General features: G+C 40.9%; 1 protein-coding gene across 3 annotated transcripts in view; it reads left to right on the top strand.

The window, feature by feature from the left end:
* Positions 1 to 26,960, top strand: part of LOC106570311 (PHD finger protein 14) — a 539,603-nt gene that overhangs the window by 161,193 nt on the left and 351,450 nt on the right. The window lies entirely within an intron of this gene.

The following is a 26,960-nucleotide window of genomic DNA, read 5'->3' as shown; positions in this document are numbered from 1 at the left end:
ACACGTCTGATATGAGAGATGGGTGGACATTTATATCACACGTCTGATATGAGAGATGGGAGGACATTTATAACACGTCTGATATGAGAGATGGTAGGACATTTATATCACGTCTGATATGAGAGATCGGAGGACATTTATAACACACGTCTGATATGAGAGATGGGAGGACATTTATATCACACGTCTGATATGAGAGATGGGAGGACATTTATAACACGTCTGATATGAGAGATGGGAGGACATTTATATCACATGTCTGATATGAGAGATGGGAGGACATTTATAACACGTCTGATATGAGAGATGGGAGGACATTTATAACACACGTCTGATATGAGAGATGGGAGGACATTTATAACACGTCTGATATGAGAGATGGGAGGACATTTATAACACGTCTGATATGAGAGATGGGAGGACATTTATATCACACGTCTGATATGAGAGATGGGAGGACATTTATAACACGTCTGATATGAGAGATGGGAGGACATTTATAAGACGTCTGATATGAGAGATGGGAGGACATTTATATCACACGTCTGATATGAGAGATGGGAGGACATTTATATCACACGTCTGATATGAGAGATGGGAGGACATTTATAACACGTCTGATATGAGAGATGAGATGACATTTATAACACGTCTGATATGAGAGATGGGAGGACATTTATATCACACGTCTGATATGAGAGATGGGAGGACATTTGTATCACATGTCTGATATGAGAGATGGGAGGACATTTATATCACGTCTGATATGAGAGATGGGAGGACATTTATATCACGTCTGATATGAGAGATGGGAGGACATTTATATCACGTCTGATATGAGAGATGGGAGGACATTTATAACACGTCTGATATGAGAGATGGGAGGACATTTATAACATGTCTGATATGAGAGATGAGAGGACATTTATATCACACGTCTGATATGAGGGATGGTAGGACATTTATAACACGTCTGATATGAGAGATGGGAGGACATTTATATCACACGTCTGATATGAGAGATGAGAGGACATTTATAACACGTCTGATATGAGAAATGGGAGGACATTTATATCACGTCTGATATGAGAGATGGGAGGACATTTATAACACATGTCTGATATGAGAGATGGGAGGACATATATAACACGTCTGATATGAGAGATGGGAGGACATTTATAACACGTCTGATATGAGAGATGGGAGGACATTTATAACATGTCTATGAGAGATGGGAGGACATTTATAACACGTCTGATATGAGAGATGGGAGGACATTTATAACACGTCTGATATGAGAGATGGGAGGACATTTATAACACGTCTGATATGAGAAATGGGAGGACATTTATATCACGTCTGATATGAGAGATGGGAGGACATTTATAACACATGTCTGATATGAGAGATGGGAGGACATATATAACACGTCTGATATGAGAGATGGGAGGACATTTATAACACGTCTGATATGAGAGATGGGAGGACATTTATAACACATGTCTGATATGAGAGATGGGAGGACATTTATAACACGTCTGATATGAGAGATGGGAGGACATTTATAACACGTCTGATATGAGAGATGGGAGGACATTTATAACATGTCTGATATGAGAGATGGGAGGACATTTATATCACACGTCTGATATGAGAGATGGGAGGACATTTATATCACACGTCTGATATGAGAGATGGGAGGACATTTATAACATGTCTGATATGAGAGATGGGAGGACATTTATAACACGTCTGATATGAGAGATGGGAGGACATTTATAACACGTCTGATATGAGAGATGGGAGGACATTTATAACACGTCTGATATGAGAGATGGGAGGACATTTATAACACAAGTCTGATATGAGAGATGGGAGGACATTTATAACACATGTCTGATATGAGAGATGGGAGGACATATATAACACGTCTGATATGAGAGATGGGAGGACATTTATATCACGTCTGATATGAGAGATGGGAGGACATTTATAACACACGTCTGATATGAGAGATGGGAGGACATTTATAACACGTCTGATATGAGAGATGAGAGGACATTTATAACACGTCTGATATGAGAGATGGGAGGACATTTATATCACATGTCTGATATGAGAGATGGGAGGACATTTATAACACGTCTGATATGAGAGATGGGAGGACATTTATAACACACGTCTGATATGAGAGATGGGAGGACATTTATAACACGTCTGATATGAGAGATGGGAGGACATTTATAACACGTCTGATATGAGAGATGGGAGGACATTTATATCACACGTCTGATATGAGAGATGGGAGGACATTTATAACATGTCTGATATGAGAGATGGGAGGACATTTATAAGATGTCTGATATGAGAGATGGGAGGACATTTATATCACACGTCTGATATGAGAGATGGGAGGACATTTATATCACACGTCTGATATGAGAGATGGGAGGACATTTATAACACGTCTGATATGAGAGATGAGATGACATTTATAACACGTCTGATATGAGAGATGGGAGGACATTTATATCACACGTCTGATATGAGAGATGGGAGGACATTTGTATCACACGTCTGATATGAGAGATGGGAGGACATTTATATCACGTCTGATATGAGAGATGGGAGGACATTTATATCACGTCTGATATGAGAGATGGGAGGACATTTATATCACGTCTGATATGAGAGATGGGAGGACATTTATAACACGTCTGATATGAGAGATGGGAGGACATTTATAACATGTCTGATATGAGAGATGGGAGGACATTTATATCACACGTCTGATATGAGGGATGGTAGGACATTTATAACACGTCTGATATGAGAGATGGGAGGACATTTATATCACACGTCTGATATGAGAGATGAGAGGACATTTATAACACGTCTGATATGAGAGATGGGAGGACATTTATATCACGTCTGATATGAGAGATGGGAGGACATTTATAACACGTCTGATATGAGAGATGGGAGGACATTTATAACACGTCTGATATGAGAGATGGGAGGACATTTATAACACACGTCTGATATGAGAGATGGGAGGACATTTATATCACACGTCTGATATGAGTGATGGGGGGACATTTATAACACGTCTGATATGAGAGATGGGAGGACATTTATATCACATGTCTGATATGAGAGATGGGAGGACATTTATAACACATCTGATATGAGAGATGGGAGGACATTTCTAACACGTCTGATATGAGAGATGAGAGGACATTTATAACACGTCTGATATGAGAGATGGGTGGACATTTATATCACACGTCTGATATGAGAGATGGGAGGACATTTATAACACGTCTGATATGAGAGATGGTAGGACATTTATATCACGTCTGATATGAGAGATCGGAGGACATTTATAACACACGTCTGATATGAGAGATGGGAGGACATTTATATCACACGTCTGATATGAGAGATGGGAGGACATTTATAACACGTCTGATATGAGAGATGGGAGGACATTTATATCACATGTCTGATATGAGAGATGGGAGGACATTTATAACACGTCTGATATGAGAGATGGGAGGACATTTATAACACACGTCTGATATGAGAGATGGGAGGACATTTATAACACGTCTGATATGAGAGATGGGAGGACATTTATAACACGTCTGATATGAGAGATGGGAGGACATTTATATCACACGTCTGATATGAGAGATGGGAGGACATTTATAACACGTCTGATATGAGAGATGGGAGGACATTTATAAGACGTCTGATATGAGAGATGGGAGGACATTTATATCACACGTCTGATATGAGAGATGGGAGGACATTTATATCACACGTCTGATATGAGAGATGGGAGGACATTTATAACACGTCTGATATGAGAGATGAGATGACATTTATAACACGTCTGATATGAGAGATGGGAGGACATTTATATCACACGTCTGATATGAGAGATGGGAGGACATTTGTATCACACTTCTGATATGAGAGATGGGAGGACATTTATATCACGTCTGATATGAGAGATGGGAGGACATTTATATCACGTCTGATATGAGAGATGGGAGGACATTTATATCACGTCTGATATGAGAGATGGGAGGACATTTATAACACGTCTGATATGAGAGATGGGAGGACATTTATAACATGTCTGATATGAGAGATGAGAGGACATTTATATCACACGTCTGATATGAGGGATGGTAGGACATTTATAACACGTCTGATATGAGAGATGGGAGGACATTTATATCACACGTCTGATATGAGAGATGAGAGGACATTTATAACACGTCTGATATGAGAAATGGGAGGACATTTATATCACGTCTGATATGAGAGATGGGAGGACATTTATAACACATGTCTGATATGAGAGATGGGAGGACATATATAACACGTCTGATATGAGAGATGGGAGGACATTTATAACACGTCTGATATGAGAGATGGGAGGACATTTATAACATGTCTATGAGAGATGGGAGGACATTTATAACACGTCTGATATGAGAGATGGGAGGACATTTATAACACGTCTGATATGAGAGATGGGAGGACATTTATAACACGTCTGATATGAGAAATGGGAGGACATTTATATCACGTCTGATATGAGAGATGGGAGGACATTTATAACACATGTCTGATATGAGAGATGGGAGGACATATATAACACGTCTGATATGAGAGATGGGAGGACATTTATAACACGTCTGATATGAGAGATGGGAGGACATTTATAACATGTCTATGAGAGATGGGAGGACATTTATAACACGTCTGATATGAGAGATGGGAGGACATTTATAACACATGTCTGATATGAGAGATGGGAGGACATTTATAACACGTCTGATATGAGAGATGGGAGGACATTTATAACACGTCTGATATGAGAGATGGGAGGACATTTATAACATGTCTGATATGAGAGATGGGAGGACATTTATATCACACGTCTGATATGAGAGATGGGAGGACATTTATATCACACGTCTGATATGAGAGATGGGAGGACATTTATAACATGTCTGATATGAGAGATGGGAGGACATTTATAACACGTCTGATATGAGAGATGGGAGGACATTTATAACACGTCTGATATGAGAGATGGGAGGACATTTATAACACGTCTGATATGAGAGATGGGAGGACATTTATAACACAAGTCTGATATGAGAGATGGGAGGACATTTATAACACATGTCTGATATGAGAGATGGGAGGACATATATAACACGTCTGATATGAGAGATGGGAGGACATTTATATCACGTCTGATATGAGAGATGGGAGGACATTTATAACACACGTCTGATATGAGAGATGGGAGGACATTTATAACACGTCTGATATGAGAGATGAGAGGACATTTATAACACGTCTGATATGAGAGATGGGAGGACATTTATATCACATGTCTGATATGAGAGATGGGAGGACATTTATAACACGTCTGATATGAGAGATGGGAGGACATTTATAACACACGTCTGATATGAGAGATGGGAGGACATTTATAACACGTCTGATATGAGAGATGGGAGGACATTTATAACACGTCTGATATGAGAGATGGGAGGACATTTATATCACACGTCTGATATGAGAGATGGGAGGACATTTATAACATGTCTGATATGAGAGATGGGAGGACATTTATAAGATGTCTGATATGAGAGATGGGAGGACATTTATATCACACGTCTGATATGAGAGATGGGAGGACATTTATATCACACGTCTGATATGAGAGATGGGAGGACATTTATAACACGTCTGATATGAGAGATGAGATGACATTTATAACACGTCTGATATGAGAGATGGGAGGACATTTATATCACACGTCTGATATGAGAGATGGGAGGACATTTGTATCACACGTCTGATATGAGAGATGGGAGGACATTTATATCACGTCTGATATGAGAGATGGGAGGACATTTATATCACGTCTGATATGAGAGATGGGAGGACATTTATATCACGTCTGATATGAGAGATGGGAGGACATTTATAACACGTCTGATATGAGAGATGGGAGGACATTTATAACATGTCTGATATGAGAGATGGGAGGACATTTATATCACACGTCTGATATGAGGGATGGTAGGACATTTATAACACGTCTGATATGAGAGATGGGAGGACATTTATATCACACGTCTGATATGAGAGATGAGAGGACATTTATAACACGTCTGATATGAGAGATGGGAGGACATTTATAACACGTCTGATATGAGAAATGGGAGGACATTTATAACACGTCTGATATGAGAGATGGGAGGACATTTATAACATGTCTATGAGAGATGGGAGGACATTTATAACACGTCTGATATGAGAGATGGGAGGACATTTATAACACGTCTGATATGAGAGATGGGAGGACATTTATAACACGTCTGATATGAGAAATGGGAGGACATTTATATCACGTCTGATATGAGAGATGGGAGGACATTTATAACACATGTCTGATATGAGAGATGGGAGGACATATATAACACGTCTGATATGAGAGATGGGAGGACATTTATAACACGTCTGATATGAGAGATGGGAGGACATTTATAACATGTCTATGAGAGATGGGAGGACATTTATAACACGTCTGATATGAGAGATGGGAGGACATTTATAACACATGTCTGATATGAGAGATGGGAGGACATTTATAACACGTCTGATATGAGAGATGGGAGGACATTTATAACACGTCTGATATGAGAGATGGGAGGACATTTATAACATGTCTGATATGAGAGATGGGAGGACATTTATATCACACGTCTGATATGAGAGATGGGAGGACATTTATATCACACGTCTGATATGAGAGATGGGAGGACATTTATAACATGTCTGATATGAGAGATGGGAGGACATTTATAACACGTCTGATATGAGAGATGGGAGGACATTTATAACACGTCTGATATGAGAGATGGGAGGACATTTATAACACGTCTGATATGAGAGATGGGAGGACATTTATAACACAAGTCTGATATGAGAGATGGGAGGACATTTATAACACATGTCTGATATGAGAGATGGGAGGACATATATAACACGTCTGATATGAGAGATGGGAGGACATTTATATCACGTCTGATATGAGAGATGGGAGGACATTTATAACACACGTCTGATATGAGAGATGGGAGGACATTTATAACACGTCTGATATGAGAGATGAGAGGACATTTATAACACGTCTGATATGAGAGATGGGAGGACATTTATATCACATGTCTGATATGAGAGATGGGAGGACATTTATAACACGTCTGATATGAGAGATGGGAGGACATTTATAACACACGTCTGATATGAGAGATGGGAGGACATTTATAACACGTCTGATATGAGAGATGGGAGGACATTTATAACACGTCTGATATGAGAGATGGGAGGACATTTATATCACACGTCTGATATGAGAGATGGGAGGACATTTATAACATGTCTGATATGAGAGATGGGAGGACATTTATAAGATGTCTGATATGAGAGATGGGAGGACATTTATATCACACGTCTGATATGAGAGATGGGAGGACATTTATATCACACGTCTGATATGAGAGATGGGAGGACATTTATAACACGTCTGATATGAGAGATGAGATGACATTTATAACACGTCTGATATGAGAGATGGGAGGACATTTATATCACACGTCTGATATGAGAGATGGGAGGACATTTGTATCACACGTCTGATATGAGAGATGGGAGGACATTTATATCACGTCTGATATGAGAGATGGGAGGACATTTATATCACGTCTGATATGAGAGATGGGAGGACATTTATAACACGTCTGATATGAGAAATGGGAGGACATTTATATCACGTCTGATATGAGAGATGGGAGGACATTTATAACACATGTCTGATATGAGAGATGGGAGGACATATATAACACGTCTGATATGAGAGATGGGAGGACATTTATATCACGTCTGATATGAGAGATGGGAGGACATTTATAACATGTCTATGAGAGATGGGAGGACATTTATAACACGTCTGATATGAGAGATGGGAGGACATTTATAACACGTCTGATATGAGAGATGGGAGGACATTTATAACACGTCTGATATGAGAGATGGGAGGACATTTATAACATGTCTGATATGAGAGATGGGAGGACATTTATAACACGTCTGATATGAGAGATGGGAGGACATTTATAACACGTCTGATATGAGAGATGGGAGGACATTTATAACACGTCTGATATGAGAAATGGGAGGACATTTATATCACGTCTGATATGAGAGATGGGAGGACATTTATAACACATGTCTGATATGAGAGATGGGAGGACATATATAACACGTCTGATATGAGAGATGGGAGGACATTTATAACACGTCTGATATGAGAGATGGGAGGACATTTATAACATGTCTATGAGAGATGGGAGGACATTTATAACACGTCTGATATGAGAGATGGGAGGACATTTATAACACATGTCTGATATGAGAGATGGGAGGACATTTATAACACGTCTGATATGAGAGATGGGAGGACATTTATAACACGTCTGATATGAGAGATGGGAGGACATTTATAACATGTCTGATATGAGAGATGGGAGGACATTTATATCACACGTCTGATATGAGAGATGGGAGGACATTTATATCACACGTCTGATATGAGAGATGGGAGGACATTTATAACATGTCTGATATGAGAGATGGGAGGACATTTATAACACGTCTGATATGAGAGATGGGAGGACATTTATAACACGTCTGATATGAGAGATGGGAGGACATTTATAACACATGTCTGATATGAGAGATGGGAGGACATATATAACACGTCTGATATGAGAGATGGGAGGACATTTATATCACGTCTGATATGAGAGATGGGAGGACATTTATAACACACGTCTGATATGAGAGATGGGAGGACATTTATAACACGTCTGATATGAGAGATGAGAGGACATTTATAACACGTCTGATATGAGAGATGGGAGGACATTTATATCACATGTCTGATATGAGAGATGGGAGGACATTTATAACACGTCTGATATGAGAGATGGGAGGACATTTATAACACACGTCTGATATGAGAGATGGGAGGACATTTATAACACGTCTGATATGAGAGATGGGAGGACATTTATAACACGTCTGATATGAGAGATGGGAGGACATTTATATCACACGTCTGATATGAGAGATGGGAGGACATTTATAACATGTCTGATATGAGAGATGGGAGGACATTTATAAGATGTCTGATATGAGAGATGGGAGGACATTTATATCACACGTCTGATATGAGAGATGGGAGGACATTTATATCACACGTCTGATATGAGAGATGGGAGGACATTTATAACACGTCTGATATGAGAGATGAGATGACATTTATAACACGTCTGATATGAGAGATGGGAGGACATTTATATCACACGTCTGATATGAGAGATGGGAGGACATTTGTATCACACGTCTGATATGAGAGATGGGAGGACATTTATATCACGTCTGATATGAGAGATGGGAGGACATTTATATCACGTCTGATATGAGAGATGGGAGGACATTTATATCACGTCTGATATGAGAGATGGGAGGACATTTATAACACGTCTGATATGAGAGATGGGAGGACATTTATAACATGTCTGATATGAGAGATGGGAGGACATTTATATCACACGTCTGATATGAGGGATGGTAGGACATTTATAACACGTCTGATATGAGAGATGGGAGGACATTTATATCACACGTCTGATATGAGAGATGAGAGGACATTTATAACACGTCTGATATGAGAGATGGGAGGACATTTATAACACGTCTGATATGAGAAATGGGAGGACATTTATATCACGTCTGATATGAGAGATGGGAGGACATTTATAACACATGTCTGATATGAGAGATGGGAGGACATATATAACACGTCTGATATGAGAGATGGGAGGACATTTATATCACGTCTGATATGAGAGATGGGAGGACATTTATAACATGTCTATGAGAGATGGGAGGACATTTATAACACGTCTGATATGAGAGATGGGAGGACATTTATAACACGTCTGATATGAGAGATGGGAGGACATTTATAACACGTCTGATATGAGAGATGGGAGGACATTTATAACATGTCTGATATGAGAGATGGGAGGACATTTATATCACACGTCTGATATGAGAGATGGGAGGACATTTATATCACACGTCTGATATGAGAGATGGGAGGACATTTATAACATGTCTGATATGAGAGATGGGAGGACATTTATAACACGTCTGATATGAGAGATGGGAGGACATTTATAACACGTCTGATATGAGAGATGGGAGGACATTTATATCACGTCTGATATGAGAGATGGGAGGACATTTATAACACGTCTGATATGAGAGATGGGAGGACATTTATAACACGTCTGATATGAGAGATGGGAGGACATTTATAACACACGTCTGATATGAGAGATGGGAGGACATTTATAACATGTCTGATATGAGAGATGGGAGGACATTTATAACACAAGTCTGATATGAGAGATGGGAGGACATTTATAACACAAGTCTGATATGAGAGATGGGAGGACATTTATAACACGTCTGATATGAGAGATGGGAGGACATTTATAACACAAGTCTGATATGAGAGATGGGAGGACATTTATAACACATGTCTGATATGAGAGATGGGAGGACATATATAACACGTCTGATATGAGAGATGGGAGGACATTTATATCACGTCTGATATGAGAGATGGGAGGACATTTATAACACACGTCTGATATGAGAGATGGGAGGACATTTATAACACGTCTGATATGAGAGATGAGAGGACATTTATAACACGTCTGATATGAGAGATGGGAGGACATTTATAACACGTCTGATATGAGAGATGGGAGGACATTTATAACACGTCTGATATGAGAGATGGGAGGACATTTATATCACGTCTGATATGAGAGATGGGAGGACATTTATAACACGTCTGATATGAGAGATGGGAGGACATTCATACCACGTCTGATATGAGAGATGGGAGGACATTTATAACACGTCTGATATGAGAGATGGGAGGACATTTATATCACGTCTGATATGAGAGATGGGAGGACATTTATATCACGTCTGATATGAGAGATGGGAGGACATTTATAACACGTCTGATATGAGAGATGGGAGGACATTTATAACACGTCTGATATGAGAGATGAGAGGACATTTATAACACGTCTGATATGAGAGATGGGAGGACATTTGTATCACACGTCTGATATGAGAGATGGGAGGACATTTATATCACGTCTGATATGAGAGATGGGAGGACATTTATAACACGTCTGATATGAGAGATGGGAGGACATTTATAACACGTCTGATATGAGAAATGGGAGGACATTTATAACACGTCTGATATGAGAGATGGGAGGACATTTATAACATGTCTATGAGAGATGGGAGGACATTTATAACACGTCTGATATGAGAGATGGGAGGACATTTATAACACGTCTGATATGAGAGATGGGAGGACATTTATAACACGTCTGATATGAGAAATGGGAGGACATTTATATCACGTCTGATATGAGAGATGGGAGGACATTTATAACACATGTCTGATATGAGAGATGGGAGGACATATATAACACGTCTGATATGAGAGATGGGAGGACATTTATAACACGTCTGATATGAGAGATGGGAGGACATTTATAACATGTCTATGAGAGATGGGAGGACATTTATAACACGTCTGATATGAGAGATGGGAGGACATTTATAACACATGTCTGATATGAGAGATGGGAGGACATTTATAACACGTCTGATATGAGAGATGGGAGGACATTTATAACACGTCTGATATGAGAGATGGGAGGACATTTATAACATGTCTGATATGAGAGATGGGAGGACATTTATATCACACGTCTGATATGAGAGATGGGAGGACATTTATATCACACGTCTGATATGAGAGATGGGAGGACATTTATAACATGTCTGATATGAGAGATGGGAGGACATTTATAACACGTCTGATATGAGAGATGGGAGGACATTTATAACACGTCTGATATGAGAGATGGGAGGACATTTATAACACATGTCTGATATGAGAGATGGGAGGACATATATAACACGTCTGATATGAGAGATGGGAGGACATTTATATCACGTCTGATATGAGAGATGGGAGGACATTTATAACACACGTCTGATATGAGAGATGGGAGGACATTTATAACACGTCTGATATGAGAGATGAGAGGACATTTATAACACGTCTGATATGAGAGATGGGAGGACATTTATATCACATGTCTGATATGAGAGATGGGAGGACATTTATAACACGTCTGATATGAGAGATGGGAGGACATTTATAACACACGTCTGATATGAGAGATGGGAGGACATTTATAACACGTCTGATATGAGAGATGGGAGGACATTTATAACACGTCTGATATGAGAGATGGGAGGACATTTATATCACACGTCTGATATGAGAGATGGGAGGACATTTATAACATGTCTGATATGAGAGATGGGAGGACATTTATAAGATGTCTGATATGAGAGATGGGAGGACATTTATATCACACGTCTGATATGAGAGATGGGAGGACATTTATATCACACGTCTGATATGAGAGATGGGAGGACATTTATAACACGTCTGATATGAGAGATGAGATGACATTTATAACACGTCTGATATGAGAGATGGGAGGACATTTATATCACACGTCTGATATGAGAGATGGGAGGACATTTGTATCACACGTCTGATATGAGAGATGGGAGGACATTTATATCACGTCTGATATGAGAGATGGGAGGACATTTATATCACGTCTGATATGAGAGATGGGAGGACATTTATATCACGTCTGATATGAGAGATGGGAGGACATTTATAACACGTCTGATATGAGAGATGGGAGGACATTTATAACATGTCTGATATGAGAGATGGGAGGACATTTATATCACACGTCTGATATGAGGGATGGTAGGACATTTATAACACGTCTGATATGAGAGATGGGAGGACATTTATATCACACGTCTGATATGAGAGATGAGAGGACATTTATAACACGTCTGATATGAGAGATGGGAGGACATTTATAACACGTCTGATATGAGAAATGGGAGGACATTTATATCACGTCTGATATGAGAGATGGGAGGACATTTATAACACATGTCTGATATGAGAGATGGGAGGACATATATAACACGTCTGATATGAGAGATGGGAGGACATTTATATCACGTCTGATATGAGAGATGGGAGGACATTTATAACATGTCTATGAGAGATGGGAGGACATTTATAACACGTCTGATATGAGAGATGGGAGGACATTTATAACACGTCTGATATGAGAGATGGGAGGACATTTATAACACGTCTGATATGAGAGATGGGAGGACATTTATAACACGTCTGATATGAGAGATGGGAGGACATTTATATCACACGTCTGATATGAGAGATGGGAGGACATTTATATCACACGTCTGATATGAGAGATGGGAGGACATTTATAACACGTCTGATATGAGAGATGGGAGGACATTTATAACACGTCTGATATGAGAGATGGGAGGACATTTATAACACGTCTGATATGAGAGATGGGAGGACATTTATATCACGTCTGATATGAGAGATGGGAGGACATTTATAACACGTCTGATATGAGAGATGGGAGGACATTTATAACACGTCTGATATGAGAGATGGGAGGACATTTATAACACACGTCTGATATGAGAGATGGGAGGACATTTATAACATGTCTGATATGAGAGATGGGAGGACATTTATAACACGTCTGATATGAGAGATGGGAGGACATTTATAACACAAGTCTGATATGAGAGATGGGAGGACATTTATAACACGTCTGATATGAGAGATGGGAGGACATTTATAACACAAGTCTGATATGAGAGATGGGAGGACATTTATAACACATGTCTGATATGAGAGATGGGAGGACATATATAACACGTCTGATATGAGAGATGGGAGGACATTTATATCACGTCTGATATGAGAGATGGGAGGACATTTATAACACACGTCTGATATGAGAGATGGGAGGACATTTATAACACGTCTGATATGAGAGATGAGAGGACATTTATAACACGTCTGATATGAGAGATGGGAGGACATTTATAACACGTCTGATATGAGAGATGGGAGGACATTTATAACACGTCTGATATGAGAGATGGGAGGACATTTATATCACGTCTGATATGAGAGATGGGAGGACATTTATAACACGTCTGATATGAGAGATGGGAGGACATTCATACCACGTCTGATATGAGAGATGGGAGGACATTTATAACACGTCTGATATGAGAGATGGGAGGACATTTATATCACGTCTGATATGAGAGATGGGAGGACATTTATATCACGTCTGATATGAGAGATGGGAGGACATTTATAACACGTCTGATATGAGAGATGGGAGGACATTTATAACACGTCTGATATGAGAGATGAGAGGACATTTATAACACGTCTGATATGAGAGATGGGAGGACATTTGTATCACACGTCTGATATGAGAGATGGGAGGACATTTATATCACGTCTGATATGAGAGATGGGAGGACATTTATAACACGTCTGATATGAGAGATGGGAGGACATTTATAACACGTCTGATATGAGAAATGGGAGGACATTTATAACACGTCTGATATGAGAGATGGGAGGACATTTATAACATGTCTATGAGAGATGGGAGGACATTTATAACACGTCTGATATGAGAGATGGGAGGACATTTATAACACGTCTGATATGAGAGATGGGAGGACATTTATAACACGTCTGATATGAGAAATGGGAGGACATTTATATCACGTCTGATATGAGAGATGGGAGGACATTTATAACACATGTCTGATATGAGAGATGGGAGGACATATATAACACGTCTGATATGAGAGATGGGAGGACATTTATAACACGTCTGATATGAGAGATGGGAGGACATTTATAACATGTCTATGAGAGATGGGAGGACATTTATAACACGTCTGATATGAGAGATGGGAGGACATTTATAACACATGTCTGATATGAGAGATGGGAGGACATTTATAACACGTCTGATATGAGAGATGGGAGGACATTTATAACACGTCTGATATGAGAGATGGGAGGACATTTATAACACGTCTGATATGAGAGATGGGAGGACATTTATATCACACGTCTGATATGAGAGATGGGAGGACATTTATATCACACGTCTGATATGAGAGATGGGAGGACATTTATAACACGTCTGATATGAGAGATGGGAGGACATTTATAACACGTCTGATATGAGAGATGGGAGGACATTTATAACACGTCTGATATGAGAGATGGGAGGACATTTATAACACGTCTGATATGAGAGATGGGAGGACATTTATAACACAGTCTGATATGAGAGATGGGAGGACATTTATAACACATGTCTGATATGAGAGATGGGAGGACATATATAACACGTCTGATATGAGAGATGGGAGGACATTTATATCACGTCTGATATGAGAGATGGGAGGACATTTATAACACACGTCTGATATGAGAGATGGGAGGACATTTATAACACGTCTGATATGAGAGATGAGAGGACATTTATAACACGTCTGATATGAGAGATGGGAGGACATTTATATCACACGTCTGATATGAGAGATGGGAGGACATTTATAACACGTCTGATATGAGAGATGGGAGGACATTTATAACACACGTCTGATATGAGAGATGGGAGGACATTTATAACACGTCTGATATGAGAGATGGGAGGACATTTATAACACGTCTGATATGAGAGATGGGAGGACATTTATATCACACGTCTGATATGAGAGATGGGAGGACATTTATAACATGTCTGATATGAGAGATGGGAGGACATTTATAAGATGTCTGATATGAGAGATGGGAGGACATTTATATCACACGTCTGATATGAGAGATGGGAGGACATTTATATCACACGTCTGATATGAGAGATGGGAGGACATTTATAACACGTCTGATATGAGAGATGAGATGACATTTATAACACGTCTGATATGAGAGATGGGAGGACATTTATATCACACGTCTGATATGAGAGATGGGAGGACATTTGTATCACACGTCTGATATGAGAGATGGGAGGACATTTATATCACGTCTGATATGAGAGATGGGAGGACATTTATATCACGTCTGATATGAGAGATGGGAGGACATTTATATCACGTCTGATATGAGAGATGGGAGGACATTTATAACACGTCTGATATGAGAGATGGGAGGACATTTATAACATGTCTGATATGAGAGATGGGAGGACATTTATATCACACGTCTGATATGAGGGATGGTAGGACATTTATAACACGTCTGATATGAGAGATGGGAGGACATTTATATCACACGTCTGATATGAGAGATGAGAGGACATTTATAACACGTCTGATATGAGAGATGGGAGGACATTTATAACACGTCTGATATGAGAAATGGGAGGACATTTATATCACGTCTGATATGAGAGATGGGAGGACATTTATAACACATGTCTGATATGAGAGATGGGAGGACATATATAACACGTCTGATATGAGAGATGGGAGGACATTTATATCACGTCTGATATGAGAGATGGGAGGACATTTATAACATGTCTATGAGAGATGGGAGGACATTTATAACACGTCTGATATGAGAGATGGGAGGACATTTATAACACATGTCTGATATGAGAGATGGGAGGACATTTATAACACGTCTGATATGAGAGATGGGAGGACATTTATAACACGTCTGATATGAGAGATGGGAGGACATTTATAACATGTCTGATATGAGAGATGGGAGGACATTTATATCACACGTCTGATATGAGAGATGGGAGGACATTTATATCACACGTCTGATATGAGAGATGGGAGGACATTTATAACATGTCTGATATGAGAGATGGGAGGACATTTATAACACGTCTGATATGAGAGATGGGAGGACATTTATAACACGTCTGATATGAGAGATGGGAGGACATTTATATCACGTCTGATATGAGAGATGGGAGGACATTTATAACACGTCTGATATGAGAGATGGGAGGACATTTATAACACGTCTGATATGAGAGATGGGAGGACATTTATAACACACGTCTGATATGAGAGATGGGAGGACATTTATAACATGTCTGATATGAGAGATGGGAGGACATTTATAACACAAGTCTGATATGAGAGATGGGAGGACATTTATAACACAAGTCTGATATGAGAGATGGGAGGACATTTATAACACGTCTGATATGAGAGATGGGAGGACATTTATAACACAAGTCTGATATGAGAGATGGGAGGACATTTATAACACATGTCTGATATGAGAGATGGGAGGACATATATAACACGTCTGATATGAGAGATGGGAGGACATATATATCACGTCTGATATGAGAGATGGGAGGACATTTATAACACACGTCTGATATGAGAGATGGGAGGACATTTATAACACGTCTGATATGAGAGATGAGAGGACATTTATAACACGTCTGATATGAGAGATGGGAGGACATTTATAACACGTCTGATATGAGAGATGGGAGGACATTTATAACACGTCTGATATGAGAGATGGGAGGACATTTATATCACGTCTGATATGAGAGATGGGAGGACATTTATAACACGTCTGATATGAGAGATGGGAGGACATTCATACCACGTCTGATATGAGAGATGGGAGGACATTTATAACACGTCTGATATGAGAGATGGGAGGACATTTATATCACGTCTGATATGAGAGATGGGAGGACATTTATATCACGTCTGATATGAGAGATGGGAGGACATTTATAACACATCTGATATGAGAGATGGGAGGACATTTATAACACGTCTGATATGAGAGATGAGAGGACATTTATAACACGTCTGATATGAGAGATGGGAGGACATTTGTATCACACGTCTGATATGAGAGATGGGAGGACATTTATATCACGTCTGATATGAGAGATGGGAGGACATTTATAACACGTCTGATATGAGAGATGGGAGGACATTTATAACACACGTCTGATATGAGAGATGGGAGGACATTTATATCACACGTCTGATATGAGAGATGAGAGGACATTTATAACATGTCTGATATGAGAGATGGGAGGACATTTATAACAAGTCTGATATGAGAGATGGGAGGACATTTATATCACACGTCTGATATGAGAGATGGGAGGACATTTATGTCACGTCTGATATGAGAGATGGTAGGACATTTATAACACGTCTGATATGAGAGATGGGAGGACATTTATAACACACGTCTGATATGAGAGATGGGAGGACATTTATAACACGTCTGATATGAGAGATGGGAGGACATTTATAACACGTCTGATATGAGAGATGGGAGGACATTTATATCACGTCTGATATGAGAGATGGGAGGACATTTATATCACGTCGGATATAAGAGATGGGAGGACATTTATAACACGTCTGATATGAGAGATGGGAGGACATTTATAACACGTCTGATATGAGAGATGGGAGGACATTTATAACACGTCTGATATGAGAGATGGGAGGACATTTATAACACGTCTGATATGAGAGATGGGAGGACATTTATAACACACGTCTGATATGAGAGATGGGAGGACATTTATATCACGTCTGATATGAGAGATGGGAGGACATTTATAACACGTCTGATATGAGAGATGGGAGGACATTTATAACACGTCTGATATGAGAGATGGGAGGACATTTATATCACGTCTGATATGAGAGATGGGAGGACATTTATAACACACGTCTGATATGAGAGATGGGAGGACATTTATAACACGTCTGATATGAGAGATGGGAGGACATTTATATCACGTCTGATATGAGAGATGGGAGGACATTTATAACACAAGTCTGATATGAGAGATGGGAGGACATTTATAACACGTCTGATATGAGAGATGGGAGAACATTTATATCACGTCTGATATGAGAGATGGGAGGACATTTATAACACGTCTGATATGAGAGATGGGAGGACATTTATAACACGTCTGATATGAGAGATGGGAGGACATTTATATCACGTCTGATATGAGAGATGGGAGGACATTTATAACACGTCTGATATGAGAGATGGGAGGACATTTATAACACGTCTGATATGAGAGATGGGAGGACATTTATAACACACGTCTGATATGAGAGATGGGAGGACATTTATAACATGTCTGATATGAGAGATGGGAGGACATTTATATCACGTCTGATATGAGAGATGGGAGGACATTTATAACACAAGTCTGATATGAGAGATGGGAGGACATTTATAACACGTCTGATATGAGAGATGGGAGGACATTTATAACACAAGTCTGATATGAGAGATGGGAGGACATTTATAACACATGTCTGATATGAGAGATGGGAGGACATATATAACACGTCTGATATGAGAGATGGGAGGACATTTATATCACGTCTGATATGAGAGATGGGAGGACATTTATAACACACGTCTGATATGAGAGATGGGAGGACATTTATAACACGTCTGATATGAGAGATGAGAGGACATTTATAACACGTCTGATATGAGAGATGGGAGGACATTTATAACACGTCTGATATGAGAGATGGGAGGACATTTATAACACGTCTGATATGAGAGATGGGAGGACATTTATATCACGTCTGATATGAGAGATGGGAGGACATTTATAACACGTCTGATATGAGAGATGGGAGGACATTCATACCACGTCTGATATGAGAGATGGGAGGACATTTATAACACGTCTGATATGAGAGATGGGAGGACATTTATATCACGTCTGATATGAGAGATGGGAGGACATTTATATCACGTCTGATATGAGAGATGGGAGGACATTTATAACACATCTGATATGAGAGATGGGAGGACATTTATAACATGTCTGATATGAGAGATGGAGGACATTTATAACACGTCTGATATGAGAGATGAGAGGACATTTATAACACGTCTGATATGAGAGATGGGAGGACATTTGTATCACACGTCTGATATGAGAGATGGGAGGACATTTATATCACGTCTGATATGAGAGATGGGAGGACATTTATATCACGTCTGATATGAGAGATGGGAGGACATTTATAACACGTCTGATATGAGAGATGGGAGGACATTTATAACACACGTCTGATATGAGAGATGGGAGGACATTTATATCACACGTCTGATATGAGAGATGGGAGGACATTTATAACACGTCTGATATGAGAGATGGGAGGACATTTATATCACGTCTGATATGAGAGATGGGAGGACATTTATAACACGTCTGATATGAGAGATGGGAGGACATTTATAACACGTCTGATATGAGAGATGGCAGGACATTTATAACACACGTCTGATATGAGAGATGGCAGGACATTTATATCACACGTCTGATATGAGAGATGGGGGGACATTTATAACACGTCTGATATGAGAGATGGGAGGACATATTTATCACATGTCTGATATGAGAGATGGGAGGACATTTATAACACGTCTGATATGAGAGATGGGAGGACATTTCTAACACGTCTGATATGAGAGATGAGAGGACATTTATAACACGTCTGATATGAGAGATGGGTGGACATTTATATCACACGTCTGATATGAGAGATGGGAGGACATTTATAACACGTCTGATATGAGAGATCGGAGGACATTTATAACACACGTCTGATATGAGAGATGGGAGGACATTTATATCACACGTCTGATATGAGAGATGGGAGGACATTTATAACACGTCTGATATGAGAGATGGGAGGACATTTATATCACATGTCTGATATGAGAGATGGGAGGACATTTATAACACGTCTGATATGAGAGATGGGAGGACATTTATAACACACGTCTGATATGAGAGATGGGAGGACATTTATAACACGTCTGATATGAGAGATGGGAGGACATTTATAACACGTCTGATATGAGAGATGGGAGGACATTTATATCACACGTCTGATATGAGAGATGGGAGGACATTTAAAACACGTCTGATATGAGAGATGGGAGGACATTTATAAGACGTCTGATATGAGAGATGGGAGGACATTTATATCACACGTCTGATATGAGAGATGGGAGGACATTTATAACACGTCTGATATGAGAGATTGGAGGACATTTATAAGACGTCTGATATGAGAGATGGGAGGACATTTATATCACACGTCTGATATGAGAGATGGGAGGACATTTATAACACGTCTGATATGAGAGATGGGAGGACATTTATAACATGTCTGATATGAGAGATGGGAGGAGATGGCCGGACAATGTTTCCCCAACTAACTTCAGATCAGGTTTTATCTCAACAACAAAATCATCTGTTAGTATTCTATTGATCTTTCTATTGAGAATCCTTTCCCCCTCAGTTTGAATGTCAATCTCTTACCTTGGTCTAGCACAGGTGAAAACAAGAATCCCCTATACTAGTGCATGATCCCTACACTATTCGCTCTATTCCCTCCATAAGGGCACCTGCATACCTTAAAGACTGACCAGATCAATCAGCCTCAACAAGCGACTCGTTCTCAATCCAGCCAAGTGGCTAAAGCATGATTATCTCATAAATGGAGGTTGTATTTCACACACAGCCCAGGTTTAACCAAAGTTTAGTGTGATTTAAAGGCAAGCGGGAATGGCTAAACTCGACCGTGGGGACTGCTGTAGCAGCGGTCTGTGGCCCAGTGGTGGCCGGGTAGGCTGGGAGAGATGCTGAACTGTAGACGGAGGGAAAATCAATGACCAGAAGTCACCTCCATCACTTTAACTAGCCCACCCCGGCCCCCACGGGCCCCCAGCCGCCCCTCTCGGGCCAATTTGCAGAGAGTAAACAGTGTTGTGTGATCTGTGATTGCTGCTCTGCTGGGATCCCCAGTGACCACCTCTATAGGACCATTACTCAGGAGCCAAGTTGAATAACCCTGTTACATGGTGGCCACTTCACTACAAGGACCTCCTACAGCACAGTACATGCTGGATGGCCATGAAGTAATAGACATTCAGACGCCAACACTATCTGAGATGTGCTGAGACAGCATAGTAACCCTGTTACATGATGGCCACTTCACTAGGACCCCCTACTGTAGGCTAGGTTACATGTCTAACACACACAGACTAGAGCAGACCATGAAGATGGGAAGAAAGTGGGACTATGCCACCACTCCATGAGATGTGCTGAGACAACATAATAACCCTGTTGCATGGTCGCCACTCAGCTCCCTGGACCACCTCCACTACATACTGGAAGTATACTCAGCTCCCTGGACCACCTCCACTACATACTGGAAGTATACTCAGCTCCCTGGACCACCTCCACTACATACTGGATGTATACTCAGCTTCAAGGACCACCTCCACTACATAATGGATGTATACTCAGCTCCCTGGACCACCTCCACTACATACTGGAAGTATCCTCAGCTCCCTGGACCACCTCCACTACATACTGGAAGTATACTCTGCTCCCTGGACCACCTCCACTACATACTGGAAGTATACTCAGCTCCCAGGACCACCTCCACTACATACTGGATGTATACTCAGCTCCCAGGACCACCTCCACTACATACTGGATGTATACTCAGCTCCCAGGACCACCTCCACTACATACTGGAAGTATACTCAGCTCCCTGGACCACCTCCCCTACATACTGGATGTATACTCAGCTCCCTGGACCACCTCCACTACATACTGGAAGTATACCCAGCTCCCAGGACCACCTCCACTACATACTGGAAGTATACTCAGCTCCCAGGACCAGCTCCACTACATACTGGAAGTATACTCAGCTCCCAGGACCACCTCCACTACATACTGGAAGTATACTCAGCTCCCAGGACCACCTCCACTACATACTGGAAGTATCCTCAGCTCCCAGGACCACCTCCACTACATAATGGATGTATACTCAGCTCCCTGGACCACCTCCACTACATACTGGAAGTATACTCAGCTCCTTGGACCACCTCCACTACATACTGGAAGTATCCTCAGCTCCCAACACCACCTCCACTACATACTGGAAGTATACTCAGCTCCCAGAATCACCTCCACTACATACTGGATGTATACTCAGCTCCCAGGACCACCTCCACTACATACTGGATGTATACTCAGCTCCCAGGACCACCTCCACTACATACTGGAAGTATACTCAGCTCCCTGGACCTCCTCCACTACATACTGGAAGTATACTCAGCTCCCTGGACCACCTCCACTACATACTGGAAGTATACTCAGCTCCCTGGACCACCTCCACTACATACTGGAAGTATACTTAGCTCCCTGGACCACCTCCACTACATACTGGAAGTATCCTCAGCTCCCAGGACCACCTCCACTACATACTGGAAGTATACTTAGCTCCCTGGACCACCTCCACTACATACTGGAAGTATACTCAGCTCCCAGAACCACCTCCACTACATACTGGAAGTATACTCAGCTCCCTGGACCACCTCCACTACATACTGGAAGTATACTTAGCTCCCTGGACCACCTCCACTACATACTGGAAGTATACTCAGCTCCCAGAACCACCTCCACTACAAACTTGTCACGACTTTCGCCGAAGTCGGTCCCTCTCCTTGTTCGGGCGGCGTTCGGCGGTCGACGTCACCGGCCTTCTAGCCATCGCCCATCCACTTTTCATTTTCCATTTGTTTTGTCCTTGTCTTACACACCTGGTTTCACTCCCCCAATTACTTGTTCATTATTTAACCCTCTGTTCCCCCATGTTTGTTTGTGAGTGATTGTTGTAATTACGGTCCGTATTGTGGGCTAGGTTTATCGTCTTGTATTTTGGAAATCTTGAGTAAAATTATGTGTATTACTCATCTCTGCTGTCCTGCACCTGACTCCTCTGCACCAGCTACACCCAGACCGATTACAATACTGGACCACTCTCTGAGACATGCTGAGACAGCTTATAACCTCATTGCGATGCGGTTTTGTTAGAAGAAATGTGATTCACATTTAAAAATCTCTCTCTCTCTCTCTCTCTCTCTATATATATATATATATATATATATATATATATATATATATATATATATATATATATATATATATATTTTTTTTTTTCTTCACATTTTCCAACGGGGCTATACATTTGGCTGAGGTTTTTTTCTCGCCTGAGTAGCCTCGTTTTACTGTCAAAAATAAAATTAAACCATCTAGAGTTCAGTGAAATAACAACACAATGTCAAATAATTAACATCCAATCACATTAATCGTTACTCTCTCGCGGGAATTCCACTAACGGTCCGTATGTAGCCAGACGTAGCTGCTGCTCATTCCGTTTGCTTGAAAATTGATAAATGGTTAAAAAAAGTAAGGCCCACGTCCATAAAGACACATACCAGCTCTACGGGTAGTACTGCTACTACCAGCAGTACTACACCTGCACCTGTCGACGACACAAGTTGTTCTGCTTCCACGAGCACATCCAATGCTAGCATCAGTAATTCTACATTTGTTGTTAGCCCAGCTAGCATGGACAATGACAGTTGTGAATCTGATGCAGCTGAAGAGCTACTGCCCCCTTACCCGGGAAAGCACCGAACAACAGACAGGGACGTTGGACCATCAAAGAGGCGCAAAAATGATGAGAACTACATTGATTTGGGGTTCATTTATATTGGGAGTAGTTCCCTCCCTCAGCCACAGTGTGTTATATGTGCAAAAGTACTATCTCACAACTCGATGAAACCTTCACTCTTGTGCAGGCATTTAGAAACAAAACATGCCAATTTGAAAAATCTGAAAAATACGTTTTTTGAGCGAGAATTAAGACGACTTTGGAGTAGTAAGACGAATAAAAGCAACAGATACCATTAATAAGAAGGGGCTAGAAGCGTCTTATATGGTGAGCTACAGACTGGCTAGGACCTGCAAGCCCCATACTATTGTGGAGGACTTAATTCTTCCTGCTGCCGAGGATATGGCTGGGACAATGCTGGGGGAAAAGGACCAAAAACTATACAGACAATGTCTTCATCCAACACTGTTTCACAACGCATCAGTGACATGGCAGGAGGTGTTTTGAAACAATTACTGCTTCGCATACAAGCCAGTGAATTAAATGCGTTACAGCTGGATGAGTCAACAGACGTGGCGGGCCTGGCACAGCTCCTGGTATATGTCCGTTACGTTTATGGGGGGGTCAATTAAGGAAGACATCCTCTTCTGGAAACCAGGACAACACGAGAGGATATTTTCAAAATACTGGACAGCTTTGTGACATCAAATGGACTTGTGGTCAAGATGTGTTGGTTGGTATCTGTACTGATGGCGCAAAAGCCATGACAGGGAGACATAGTGGAGTGGTAACGCACGTGCAAGCAGTTACTCCCGACGCCACTTGGGTACACTGCAGCATCCACCGAGAGGCTCTTGATGCCAAGAGAATGTCTGACAGCTTGAAAGACGTTTTGGACACTACAGTGAAAATGGTTAACTTTGTTAAAGCAAGGCCCCTGAACCCTCGTGTATTTTCTGCATTATGTAATGATATGGGCAGCGACCATGTAACGCTTTTACAACATACAGAAGTGCGCTGTTTATTAAGGAGCAAAGTATTGACCATTTTTTTTAAATTGAGAGACGATTTTAAAGATTTCTTTATTGACCATAATTTTCACGTGTCTGACCGCTTGCATGATGACGAGTTTCTCACACGACTGGCCTATCTGGGTGATGTTTTTTCTCGTCTGAATGATCTGAATCTAAGATTACAGGGACTCTCTGCAACTATATTCAATGTGCGGGACAAAATTGAGGCTATGATTAATAAGTTGGAGCTCTTCTCTGTTGCATTAACAAGGACAACACACAGGTCTTTCCATCATTGTATGCTTTTTGTGTGCAATTGAACTCAAGCTTACAGACAATGTCAAATGTGATATAGAGAAGCACCTGAGTGAGTTGGGTGTGCAATTACGCAGGTACTTTCCTGAAACGGATGACACAAACAACTAGATTCGTTATCCTTTTCATGCCCTGCCTCCAGTCCACTTACCAGTGGCGGTTCTAGACCATTTCAACTGGGGGGGGCCTTGCTGGGGCCAGTTGTACTGTTATAGGGTCCAGTTACATTAGACGTTATTGTTGTCATATCGTTTTCTTCACTGCATTGATAGCAAAAATGACTTATGTAAAAGTGATTTCACACTCCACATTTAGTGGGGCCACAAGGGGTCCAAAATTGTTGTCACAGGGGCGCTGCATACACACATACATATACGCACACTCTCTCTCCCTAGCATCTCTCTCTCTGTCTCTCTCTCCCTCCCTAGAATCTCTCTCTCCCTCCTAGCATCTCTCTTTCTTTCTCTCTCTCTCTCCATAGCATCTCTCTGTCTGACTCTCTCTCCCTCCCTAGCATCTCTCTCTGTCTGACTCTCTCTCCCTCCCTAGCATCTCTCTGTCTGTCTGTCTCTCTCTCTCTCCCTAGCATCTCTCTCTGTCTGTCACTCTCCCTCCCTAGCATCTCTCTCTCTGTCTGTCTCTCTCTCCCTCCCTAGCATCTCTCTCTCTGTCTGTCTCTCTCTCTCTCCCTAGCATCTCTCTCTCTCTCTCTCTCCCTCCCTAGCATCTCTCTCTGTCTGTCTCTCTCTCTCCCTAGCATCTCTCTCTCTCTCTCTCTCTCTCTCTCCCTAGCATCTCTCTCTCTCTCTCTCTCTCTCCCTAGCATCTCTCTCTCTCTCCCTAGCATCTCTCTCTCTCTCTCTCTCTCTCCCTCCCTAGCATCTCTCTCTCTCTCTGTCTCTCTCC

The sequence above is a fragment of the Salmo salar genome, chromosome 14 (assembly GCF_965601325.2).
Source record: "Salmo salar chromosome 14, fSalSal1, whole genome shotgun sequence".
NCBI classification, from domain to species: Eukaryota; Metazoa; Chordata; class Actinopteri; order Salmoniformes; family Salmonidae; genus Salmo; species Salmo salar.
This window is presented reverse-complemented; position numbering and strand designations above follow the sequence as displayed.